The 12,891-nt window shown below is 38.6% G+C and overlaps 1 long non-coding RNA gene across 1 annotated transcript; it reads right to left on the bottom strand.

The window, feature by feature from the left end:
- Nucleotides 1–7,234: 7,234 nt before the first annotated feature.
- Nucleotides 7,235–11,919, bottom strand: LOC110016158. The gene is made up of 4 exons (XR_002291444.2): nt 11,880–11,919; nt 9,397–9,557; nt 9,212–9,304; nt 7,235–8,462 (listed from the first exon to the last, which is right to left on the bottom strand). It is a non-coding gene; the product is annotated as an uncharacterized LOC110016158 (long non-coding RNA).
- Between the last annotated feature and the right edge of the window lie 972 nt (nt 11,920–12,891).

Genomic DNA, 12,891 nt, shown 5'->3' with positions numbered 1-12,891 from the left:
TTTGCTTGAGGTGGTGCTCTTGACAGTTGCTTTTGAGAGAAAATTGGACTTCTTTGAATTTGTATTATTATTTTTTCAATGTGTGGTGACTCAATTGTTTGTTTTGGGCTCATTGAAAGGCTGATGTTCAGCTTTGTGGTTTTTGCAATCTTGGCCAAATACAACTTCTTTAAATCTCAATTTTTCCAAAAGAAATAGGACAATCAGAACCTTCTAAGAAGCATGGCAATTGAACAGACAAGCGTGGTGAGGCCAAAGTAAAGCTTATGATTCAGAGCACATCTACAATCTAAAAGAATACCCACGCCTCCTCCTTCTTTCAATTTTGATGTAACACACGATAAAAAATGCAGACATACATAAAAAATTCACCATTTAAAGTTTACAGACCTAAAAAAAAGCTCCTTTTTGGGCCACAGCTTTAAATCGCCTTTACTCTTAAATAAAATAAAAACCAATTAAAATTACTGGACATCAAGACTATTCAGCATGTGTAACAAGTAATCTAATGGTTATGTGAGGAGCTGATCTGGCTGCAGTTACTTTGGTTTTTTCAACATACTTTACCATGGGTCAAAAGCCTTAGTGTACGAGTGTATGCACCTGTATCAGGGTTTACCTGTACAGGTCCTGTGGGTTTTGGGGTTGTCCAGGGGCCCATGGGTGGTTACATAGGGTCATTGGTAAGAATAATGTAAGTTCCACGCACTTATGACGCATGGGTGATGCTGTCGTATGATACCCTTACACCACATTCTAGTCATTGGTAAGGTGTGAGTAGTGGCTCCTCACTGACCTTGCATTAACGCTTCATGAATGGGGTGTGCACGTGACACGTAAGTGCCCATAAGATGACCACACAAACCGCGCTTTGATTGTCCATTTTCAGGCTGCACACAAGGAGCTCACACATCATGTGAAAAGCACTAACGAGCCTCTTGTGCAGTCCACAGAATTTGTGAGGGGGATGAATGAAAAGAAATCTGTGCAGCCCATCAACATGCCCGTGGAAAAAAAACCTGCATGAACGTTTTCAGTCTTTGGGTTCAATGAGCAGTCTCTGACCTTGATATTTCACATGGGTCTCCTTCATGCCCCGTCAAGGCTAATCCATTTCTCTCATAGACAGCCCGTATATGACTGTGGCTAAAGGCTCTGGGGTTTCCGTCCTGTAAATGTCTGAGTCTGGTGGTCTACATTCAGCTGTCTTTTGCAGAGCTAAAAGACTCGCAAAGAACAAAAAAATGGACAAGATGTGACTGTTGGACACTCCTAAAAGGATGGCTACGGAAGACTTTGTTGCAAATATTTTTCTTTACTGTTCACAGGATTAGCTAGATTATACTACACCACTTCAGACAAGGACCTAGGTCCAATATTGTACTCGTTCTGTGGGTAATGACTGCATCACAAAATATACCTTCAAGACGCATGTCGTTTTTTCTTTTCCCAAGCATTTTTTTCACCTGCTTCGCGGATCACATTAACACTTAGAGGTCACTGTAATATGTATTAACATTGCCCGTCAATGCAGCAGAGTGACACAGTGTGGGTGGATAATTACCTGAACCAGAGATCCTAAGCTACTTCAACAAATACTGATTATTAGCTGTAAACGTGTTATTTCCTTATCCAACTAAAGATTGTCATGTTAGTGTGTGTAAACAAACTAAATGAAGAGAATCTGCATTGACTAAACTGATCCTGCAGATGATGCATCTCCTCACACTCTGGCTTTCATTCATTCTGCTGTTAGACCAACAAAACAACCGACAAAAAAACAAGAAAACAATGTTTTTGTTAGGAATAATTAGAAATAGAATAGTTAGAATACTTTAATTCCTTCTGTCTAACCCGTGAGTGGAAGAGCTTCATTCTGATAACCAATCAGAACAGAACCCAGATACGCAACATTTAGCTGTACTGAGGCACAGCACATCCACCTTTTGGGGGTCTGTTGGTGGAAGTTCTTCCTGACAGGGGTGTTTGGTTGTTCACAGTAGACTGACAGATGCTCTTACTCTTGTGACATTCAGACCAAAGGTTGCTGGCTGCTTTTTCAGCTCATCGCTTAAAAATGCTGCTCAGGCACTTTTGTTTGAGTTTAATGAGGTGCAGCATCACTGCAGCCATGACTTGCAGTAATGAGTGAGAGTCTGCAACATCAAGACCTGAAAAGTCAAGCCGAGAAGCATTCTTCATCATCTACTGCTGAGCATTAACAATGGTTAATGCCACACAAAAACACTGAGCAAAATTCTTTACTTTGTTTTTGATAGTAAAGAAATACAATACAGTATATTGCAACAGTGCTGTTAAGTAGAAACATATTTTGGTTTATTGAGATTTTTTTGTTTCCAGAGCAAATAAGAATCCAGATCTTAACTAGTCGCTGCAGATTACCAACGTTGGAAAAATGACACCCCCCCCCAGTAATGTAGCTTGCCAGCAAAATGGTGATGTTCATAGGATTTTATTAGTATGCACATCATGCATTTGTTTGCAACAACCCTCACTTTTTTCTGTCTCTTTTTGTAGTTGACTCCCATATCTTGAGCATCACTGACTTTTTCACCAGATGTGGTCCAGAAACTGATTTATAATTTATAATCAGGGGTTTACTTCCCTCCCTTCCCCCTTAACCAACGTAGGTTCCCCTTTGTGTTTTTCCATAATCATTTATACGCACACACACACACACACACACACACACAGTAAATACGCTACATAACCCCAGCATCAATATGTCAACAGTAGTGCTGGCTGATTGTCAGGATCAATTGATGCCCTGCATATTATGCAGTGACACTGCTCAATAAAGACTGATCAGCAGTGTCTGCTCTATGCTGCTCTATGCACCAACGTAGTTCCGCTAAATTCCACTTTAGGCTTTTGTCCTCCAAATCATAACGTGACATTGTAAATAATGTGTTGTTAATGGCAAGAAAAATGACACTCACTCTGCAGAAATGATCACAAAAAAGGAAAATTAAATATTTTCACATCTCTTGCAATTCTTAAGGTATCAAAAAAAGCAAAAGAGACAAATATGATCTTCCAATCTTTAAATACTACAAAACAAATTCTTACTATTATAAAAAGTACTATTATTGGTAACTGTATCTGAATCAAACTTCACATTTATATTTTCCTGCTTCCTCATTAAGTTTCATGACAAATTAACACAAATTTGCATGTTCAACTGTTTTTCCTGTTTTTTTCTTTGTGTAAATAGATCTATTTTAGAAAAGTTCACAGTGGTCTTTTAAATAGAATAATGTAATTTTTTATCGAAAATAAAAAAAAACTGTGTTTTTTTCTAGGACATAGTTTCTGCAGAGCAACAGAACATTTGAAATTTGCCTGTGACTTGTTGGCTTTAGCTTTGGTGAGCAACTCTGCCCCCCTTCACCTCCCCATTGCTGAGAGCTCAGGGGAAGAAGATTGAGACCTGCCCAGTATATTTTTTATGGCACAAATATGATCTTTTTCAAATGGCATTTTTCACCTGCTTCTGCTTCATAAAGATTTGAAAAAAGAAATTCTCAGAAATGTTATTTTAAGCTTCAATTTCTTAATATATGTCCTCCATTATCCGAAAACTGCCATAAAAACATGTTAAAAACACCAAAACAGGATTTTTTCATCAGAGTGGGATTTTAAATTGGCATAAAAATACCAAATTTTAACATTTAGCATCTCTCCCCTCTACACAAGGTTGTTCAATTATTCTTAAAACATCAATACTAGTGACCTTTTGAAATATAGAACTTGTTAGAATTAAATAAATCAATAAATAAGAGCTTTGATTAAGAGTTTGTGGCAGCAGAAAAGCAGGAATTCTTATGAAAAACAACTGAAATAAAGTTCCTGCACCGCTGAACATAGATGCTGTCATATGTTCCACACACACTTAAACTAATGCATTAACCATGTTCTTTGTATCTTAAGGTAATTCTTGCATACTTGATGCAAAAATAGCAGAGAGATAAATGCATTTTCCTTTTCAGTGACAAACTCCTGAGGGTGTTTGAATGTCGGAGAATAGGTGTGTGTGAAAGTGAACACAGTGGGGGGAGGAAGATGGCCATTAGGAAAAAAAAATCCAAAGTTGTTGCTGATGTGACAGGTAAAAAAAACATTCTTTTTTACATTAAATATTTATTTTATCATCCCTATTTAAGTCCTTTTGGATTGCTAATTTATTTATTCTCTGAGGACTTTTGCTTACTTTTATTTTTAAAGCTGAAGACAAAATAAACAAAACAAAACAAAAAAAAAGGAGATCATTGAGGTTTCTTTCAATGAAAGTGCTAAAATCACTTAATTTAATACTGAGAAATCTAAACTAAGATAAAATTCCCAGATAGAAAATAGGTAATAAAATAGGATTACATTACTTTTCTTCTTTTACTTCACACGCTTTTGTCTAATTCGTTTTATTTATTAAATAACTAATCAGTGGCCAAGTGGACGAGTGTCCACACTAAACATGCAGACGGCTGGTTCCAATTGCAGCAGGTTTTAATATATTAGCTCAGCTAAAAGTCCACAAATCTATATCAGGGTCAGGCAGGACATGAATGGGAGCATCAGAGAAGAGACTGGAGTAGTCAGGATCCATGCGAGATTCGGTCCAGGCGACAGGCAAACAGATTTGGAGACATAACAGGGTCAGGGAATACAAACGTCAGGTCCAGGAGAAATACTTGGCAGAGTGGCACAAACAATACTTTGCACTGAGCGAGGCTCTGTACAGTGCTTAAGTGTCATGTGAGTGATTGCAAATGAGAGTCAGGTGTGTGCACACTGGGGTTGCTGAGAGATATAGCGTGTTCAGAACTATGGAGACTGCCCCTGCCAGTGACCAGAGGGGGAGACAGAGCTCTGACTTCTGACACTTATGCTGCGTTCACACTAAATTTGGCAAATGCTTGTCTACTGCTTCCATCTTGATGTGTGGGGAATTCCCTGCTAGATGCTGAGAGATCAGGTTTGTTTATTTTGAAGAACTCTCCAAAGGCATCAGGGAGCACATCTCCATGTCTGTGTTCATGAGGTCAGTTAGAGACTCTCAGTACGTTGAGGTTCACCATGTACTGCAAGAGCTGTGTTTGAGTGACGGACACTTTCAATGGTATTTCCTTTTGACCCAGTTTGATGTCCCGCATTAGTCCAAAGAGAGAAAAATACAAATAATGATAAAATTAGAGAAACTTATTTTGTTATGAAGTTCAAGACGAGAACAATCAGCTTCTCCTCAATTTTGGTTTTGGACTCCACCTGCATCAACACATCATGGGCCAAAGCAGAGCTCCACAAACTCTTTGCCAAAGTTTAGATATTGCGTTGCAGCCGAACACTCACTAGACTGCCGCGCCTGATGCTCAAAACACCTCTAAATGTGTCTGTACGTTGACTTGACATTGAAACTGCCCACTCCTGCTGCACTAATTGCATTCGGCTTGAACATAGCTTTAGAAATTATGGCTGGAATGCCGCCTCAAACTCCCAGGTGGCTTGGATTTTCGGTTGTGTCAGCAGCTTACTGTTTTCTTAAATGAAGGGTTAAACATGCAGAATATAATTCACAGTTCGATTGTGACAGCTAGTGGGACTTTAAATACCCATAACTGTGCTTCTAATCTGAAATGCAATTTTGTCAGTTTGTCCATCAAAACGTTAGCAACTCAGCTCAAAAACTGCAGCCAGGATGAAGCTATGAGGCAAAGAAATACCTTTATAACATTAAATTTTTCTATTATGATATTCCATTACACAACATTTAATGTAGATTTTCATTTAGCTGTACTGTACTCCGTGCAATGACAGGATTTAAACACCATAATAAACTGCAAATACTGAAATTTGCAAATGTAGTCTAATTAGAGAATCTTGTCTGCAGCACAGCAGCTGCAGGTCTACTAAGACCACACAAGCTGAATTGGAGAATTGCAGTTGTCAGCTACTGCCTCATCAGAGCAAATTTGCCCATCTTTTTCGTGTATTCTGCCCCACTCCATCCATTCTCTGTCAAAACAAGCCTTACATGGGTTGCTCCAAACTCCTTCATTACACGGCTCTACACATACGCAAACATAAACAGGTTTCTGCTGCTGCAAAGAGCTTGATTGCAGCCATTACCTCTGTGACAGGAATGCCACGGCTAATGATATCTGTGTTTTAAGCATAGGAGAGCTTTCTGGACACTCATTCATCCTAAAACGCCATTTCTTTTATGAGCTAATCTATAAGGACTGTTGCATTAGTCAATAAAGCTGCTTCAAGCCAATGACTATTCATCTGCAATGCAAATCGACTCAGTGCAAATGTATGTGTGTCTGTAGACTTTTATTCCCCCCAACAGCTGTAGTCAGAATATTACAATACCACTACAGTTGTTCCCAAAGAAAGACAGTGCTTGACTTAAATTAAGCCAAAACCTATTTTTTTCCAGATATCTTTTTAAAATTATTACATAAAAGCATGGATCCATCTTCTCTTGTATCAATGGTTTAACGCTTGTGCTATCCTAGGCATTTTGACATAGGGAGTTGGGTCATCTAGACCCCTCAAGACAGTGCGTTGAACCTTTTTTCTTCAATGATTCGTGATCTTCACTGGTGTCCAGGGATTACATGAAATCCTCTCCACCTTTATCCACCTTTGTCATGGTAGGGAGAACACGTCAATGTAAGGGTGGGGTCATAGGTGGCACAAGGGTTAAGGCTGGTGGTGGTAGTGTAATGGTGTGGGGGATATTTTCTTCCTTAGTACCAACTGGGCATCTTTACAAAGCAACTGCCTATCTGAGTATTGTTGCTGACCATGTCCCTTTATGACCACAGTTTCTTTTGAGAGCTACTTCCAGCAGGATAAGGCGCTGTGTCATGAAGCTGAAATGATCTCAGACTGGATTCTTGAACATGATAAGTTCACCAGACTCAAATGACCTCCACAGTCACCAGATCTCAACCCAATAGAGAACCTTTAGGATGTGGTGGAACGGGAGTTTGGCATCATGGATGTGCAGCCAACAAATCTGCAGCAACTGTGTGATGCTATCATATTAATATGGACCAACTCTCTGAGGAATGTTTACAGTACCTTGTTGAATGTATGTCACCAAGGTTTAAGGCAATTTAAAAGGGCATCTGCCCTGGCAGTAGCAAGATGTGCCTAATAAAGTTGCCAGTGAGTTTAGATCACAGATTTCTGTTTTTTATTTGTGTAATGCATTGGTTATTATCTAGAATTGTAAAGCTAAAATAAATTATTTAACATGTGATTAACAGTGATTGCTGAGGTTAAACCACAATGAGATACTAGTAACAGAAGTTTTGGGGTTGTAGATTATTTTTTCTTATTTTATTTCACTTGAATAACAATACATAACATCAATACAATACAAAACAAACTTATAACAGTTAATAAATGAATAGGAACAGAAAGAAGAATACTTAAACGACCTGCCCCCATCGCTACATCAACAAAAGTAACGCAAACTAAGATTTAGTGTAGTCTGGATCCTAGAACAGTAAACTATTGACACATTGTAGGTTTATTGTGACCTACATTATAACTGTTAGCATGACCAACATGTTAGTCCAGAGTAACACATTGACAGCATTGGAGGCTCCACTTGCCTGATTGTCCCAGGCAAACAGGAAAATTGAACATATCGAGCTTTGGGTTATTTCCTCTTTAAACTTGATTTGTAAAAACTATTTTTTTGGAAACTTTTTTGTTTCCTTATGAAAGTGATTTTTTTGACAAAATGTTTTTTTTAAGGAACGCGGTCCCATTTTTTGACCTCTCATACATGTAAAGTCTAGGGAATTAGCATAGTTAATAATGAAAGAGCCTTCTAACCCATTTTTATTAATTGGTACATTAATCTGATATGCAAAGTTTTAGAATCCAAAATTTTAAGTCTTTCTGGATCACAAATGTTTTTCTTCTTGTTTTTTTCTAATTTATACTTCCCCCAGAGATGTGCAATTCATTTAATGAGAAACTTTGTGACCCCCCCATGAGCCTGTAGTTCTTTCACAGCAGTAAAATAGGTTAAAACTTTGCTTTTATAGAAAGCGGGTTTGTATAAAATGGGGCCACATTTGCCACAAACACAGCTGAAACTCTCCGTATTTACATTCAGCTTTGTTTTACATAATCTTCTTTAAACTGTTTATTGATAATCTTACTTTGTGTATTTCTACTGTTCCTCAGTACGACTGTTGAATATTCAAAGAAACGTTCATGGTTTTGATGTCCCTCTGCAACACACATAAATACTCACACACAAACTGTGACCAACAGACAGCCATCTCACTCCTAATTGAAAGATGCAATCTTGGAAATGGAAGCCATGAAAGATTCAGAGAGTGTGCATGTGTGCATGCCAGTGTTTACGTGCACATGGTTTTTGTGAGTAATCCTCAAGAGACTCACTCACAGGCACTCTGCAATGAAAAGAAAGGGGAAAAAAAGCACTGGTGATCACCCCTTGGTCTTCTTTCATCCTCTTTTCTTCTTTTTCATACTGACTCTAAGCCTCTTGTTCTTTCTGCTCAGACAAAATGCTGGCATTTGCTCCCGACTGGAGCATTTTGGACCAAAAGAGCCTAGTTTTATTTTTAAGATGCCAAGAAATCACGTGTATTTTATAATAAATGATGACATTTCCTTACTAAGTAATTTTAGAAGCTGCTCATTTGAAGCACCAAAGTAAACAACTTAGAAAATGCAGTCCAAGATTTAACGTTTTCATTACAGACTGTTCCTGAATAGAATATTCTCCTTCAGTGTTTTCTAATTTGTGACAAAAAAAAACAGTAATTTAAAAAGATGCAACTTTGCATTTAAGTAAGGGATAATTAATGGATAATAGGAAGGCAGATTCCTTTAGTTTCTGATAATGCCCAAGGTCATCATCCCGCTTATACGATGATCACTCACCAAAGAGGGGCATTTTAAATAAATTTAATAGTACCTAAATTTAGTCATTTTTAGCATTTAAATCATTTTTCTCAAGAAGCAAACTATTTTACACACATTTTTACCCATTGTCATGGTAACGGCTACCGACCTGGATCTCCCTCTGCTGCAGCTGGTGTATGAGGACAAACCAGCGGTGGAAAGTGGTATACATGCTTAATGTTAATGTTAAATGATCCTAAGCATTACTTCAAAAGGGAATTGCACGTCTTACCACTTGTTTTTGTCCAGATGATGAAGCAAAAGTCCACAAGCAGTTTTCTAGATTACCTTGATTGCAGAAAAAACTCACCATTAACTCGGATCACTAAATGTGGATCAACAAAAAACAATTTCTTTCATTAATTAATGTTAAAATTATTCATAAAAAGATGTTGAAGTTTCTGTTGTTCTGGTTACCAAGTAGTGTTTGGGCCATGGCTATAACATCACATATTCTGGCTATGTGACTAAAAGTTCTCTTTTAGGTGTTCAATATCCCTTTTTGATGGACACCCTGCGACCAATCAGATTCCCGTAGTCACTTGGCTCATGGTATAAAGGGTGACAAAGCAGATGACCTGTCAAAGGTAGACGAAAAACCAGACACTATAAACCCTGAGGAGAATTAACACAAGTGAAAGCATCTGTGGGTATTTAGCAACTTGGATCTGTAATGACCGTGTCAGTGGGAACACAGAAAACCTGAAAACAAGAATCAAAGCTTAAACCTTGAAAACTCATTATTTTCACATAAGGGGCTAATATTTTGAGTCCAGCTTCTATGCAGGAGTGCCCATCAGGCTCTGTATCTTTAGATGGGGTTTTATAAGATTGGTCAAGATGAAAGAAGTGGTGCTAATTGCATGTAGATTGTGGTATCTGGAGCTTTTGATTGTCAGATCACATCCTGTATCAAGTAAAACGGCTCATTCGAAAACACAGAACTGCCCAGACTGGACTTAGTCTGCAATCACACTGCAAACCAAAGACACACAAAAAGGACTGCTTTCTGGCCCAAACCTTTTTTTTTCTATCTAAACAGTCCAAATAACATGAAAACTGACTTTTGAAACTTTTGAATGTATTCCTCCCAAAGAGTGAGGTGTGTATGTACATTATTCCAAACATGTTTAATTATTGCACTGCGACACACTTAAGTAAGGGTTAATTACGACGGAGTTTTAGGGCCACGGTGAGGAAAAAAAAACCCGGCCAACGTGGCGAGATTAAAGTCGTCATGTCGACTTTAATCTCGTCATGACGAGAAAAAACTCGACACAAAGTTTCGAGAAAAAACTCGTCTTGTCGAGATAAAAGTCGAAATAAAGTTTCGAGATTAAAATCGCAATGTTGCGCGCGAGCGAAAAAAACTCATAAATTTACGAGATTATTGTGGAAGTGAGCATGCAGAGCAGCAGGTGAACGACGCGCAGCAGCAGAGCAGGCCGACTAAACTTTGTTGAACAGGTGAATGTTAATTGATAACGTTCCAAATGTCTGGAAGCTCATTTGTTTGATTTACAAGTTATTAAAGTTTTATTTATTGATGGTTGGTTTGCAGGATCTCTGCAGCCCGATGAAGCCGGCATCGGGTGTCCCTGCAGCTGTTTGCTTGAATCCTTTCTTCCTCCACCAAAGACAAGATCTCTATGTTTGTGTGATGCTTCCGTCTGGAGGAGAAGCACTTTTTGCCTTTTTCAACGTTGTAATACTAATATAACAGACTATTTTCATTCATCTTTGTTTTTTAATGATCAAACGGGTCGTTTCATCTTCAGGAGGGGGCGTTTGTAACACTGTTTACTTCCGCATTGGTGATCGGATGACAGATTCATGACGTAATGTGACAGATGAACTTCAGGTTATGTGAATGAAAAGGAGAATAAAGGCTGCAGCGGTCCTCTACACCCAAACGTGTCTCTGAGCTCCCTTACATATGAAACTCCGCTTTACTGACACCGAACCCTGGAAAGACGGCTACACGGAAAATAATCTGATTTTGAGTCGCCAAAAGACTCAGAATCTCTTTGTTTTAAACCTATAATCCGGAAATAAAGCTTCACAAAAGGCTCCACATATTTCATCTTCAAGCGATGCTCCGATAAACAGACAACTTCGGGGTTTTCTCCTTGTTAATCTATGACTTTTTTCCCGTAAATTTACGAGTTTTTATCTCCTAATAAAATTACTTTTTTTTGGTGACCATAAAACTCTGTCGTAAACTCTTAAATACAAAGCCACTAGCTCACTAACATTAGCCATAACACTGAATACTCCTGAAAGACTCAGCTTCACTGCTGTCGCGCAACATTGCGACTTTAATCTCGAAACTTTATTTCGACTTTTATCTCGACAGGACGAGTTTTTTCTCGAAACTTTGTGTCGAGTTTTTTCTCGTCATGACGAGATTAAAGTCGACATGACGACTTTAATCTCGTCATGTTGGCCAGAATTTTTTTTCCTCACCGTGGCCCTAAAACTCCGTCGTAGTTAATGGCCGACGAAGTGTGCGGTTACTACTTTTTAACGCACGCCGTGGAAGCGCGGAGGACGGTTGCTTCCGCGAAGTGCGTTTAAAAGTAGTAACCGCACACTTCGAAGGCCATTAACCCGCTCATACCATGGTCACTTACAAAAGCAATACATATTAACCAGGTTTTAGTCCTTAATTCTTGTTTTTTTTTTTTTTCGATTTGGATCATTTTTCTCATAAACAGCGTACTATATGTTACGTGATGCGGCGCGATGCGCCGCATCACGTAACATATAGTACATATATATAACATATAGTCCGCGTCGCGCAGCACCACCGCTGCAGTCAAGATTCGGCGATATATATATGCCGATCGTCCCGATGGGTTGAATAAAGCATCAATTCAGAGGGAAAGTTAATCGCTTACCGCTTGTTTTTGCCCAGATGATGAAGCAAAAGGTTGTTTTACAGAAGCCGGCGCAGTGATACAAATCATTTAAGCTAGCCGACCGGAACTTCTTTTTTCACCGTGCGCTTATCAGGTTTTAACGCATACCCAGCAGCCAATCAGAATCGAGTATTCACCCGGACCATGGTATAAAGGTAATTTAAAAGCCTGACATAAATCAGATTCAAAAGTTAAGTCAGAGCATGTAAAGTAACAAAAAATCTTTTCTGAATGGATGCACATGTATCCACACCTGGATAAGTCTGCACCTGTCTCAGCAGGGAATGCTTGTTTACAGTTTCATGCCGATTTTTTTATTTTTATTATTACTCTGTCTTGAAGTATTTAAATGTGTTTTTTTCACGTCTTGTCAGCCTATTGCACTTCAAATTTGATAGTTTATGGCCCACCTAATAAAACACTTGTAAAAATGAAGCAAAATCAAACAAATATATGATCTAACTCTAACTGAGGAAAAGAAAGGAAGCAGAGCTGGAGGTAGAAGAAATAAAGAGGCTGAGGTTCCTATTTGGGAGTGACCAGGATGGATAGGATCAGGATTGAGTACATCATCGGGACAGCACATGTTAGAGGTTTTGGAGATAAAGTCAGAGACCCAGACTGAGATGGTTTGGACATTTCCTGAGGAGAAACAGTGAATATATAGGTAGAAGGATACTTAGTCTACTTAGCTGCCAGGCAAGAGGTCTAGAGGAAGACCAAAGGTTTATGCATGCAGTGAACAAAGACATGAAGGTAACTGGTGTTAGAGTAGAGGATGCAAAATAGAAGGTTAGATGAGGGGAAGCTGATTCGCTGTGGCGACCCCCGAAGGGAAAATCCCAAAGGAAAGGAAAAAGATGAAGATTTAACTCCACTATTTTACGACGGAGTTTTAGGGCCAGTTTACACCTTTTTTTTTTTAATCACGACTTTTACATCGTAAATTTACGTGAAAAAAAGTCATAAATTAACGAGAAAAAAATACCAA

This window comes from Oryzias latipes, chromosome 13, assembly GCF_002234675.1.
Source record: "Oryzias latipes chromosome 13, ASM223467v1".
Taxonomy (NCBI): Eukaryota; Metazoa; Chordata; class Actinopteri; order Beloniformes; family Adrianichthyidae; genus Oryzias; species Oryzias latipes.
The sequence above is the reverse complement of the archived record's forward strand: the minus strand, read 5'-3'. Positions and strand labels throughout refer to the sequence as shown.